The 248-nt window shown below is 48.8% G+C and overlaps 1 protein-coding gene across 1 annotated transcript in view; it reads right to left on the bottom strand.

The window, feature by feature from the left end:
* LOC108796952 (disintegrin and metalloproteinase domain-containing protein 10-like) overlaps positions 1 to 248 on the bottom strand; it is a 28,590-nt gene that overhangs the window by 16,143 nt on the left and 12,199 nt on the right. The window lies entirely within an intron of this gene.

Below are 248 nucleotides of genomic sequence, written 5' to 3'. Positions count from 1 at the left end.
TTTTGGCAAGTACAAGTACTTGTCAAAATGCCCTGTTTTTTCCGCCCTCACCCTGCAGCGCCCTCAGGCGGCCACCTGACTTGCCTTGCGGTAGCACCGGGCCTGAGTCAGAGCTGTCACTCCTCCCCCATAAGCTCTATCCAAAGTTTCAGATGTAGGCTAAAAGGAAACAATTTCTGCTTTGCTTTGTGTTCGGGGAATCCATAATGCTCTAGGAATCCTATATCATCTCTGTACCCTGTATTAAG

This window comes from Nanorana parkeri, unplaced genomic scaffold (assembly GCF_000935625.1).
Source record: "Nanorana parkeri isolate BGI_ZX_2015 unplaced genomic scaffold, ASM93562v1 scaffold1200, whole genome shotgun sequence".
Lineage (NCBI taxonomy): Eukaryota > Metazoa > Chordata > Amphibia > Anura > Dicroglossidae > Nanorana > Nanorana parkeri.
This window is presented reverse-complemented; position numbering and strand designations above follow the sequence as displayed.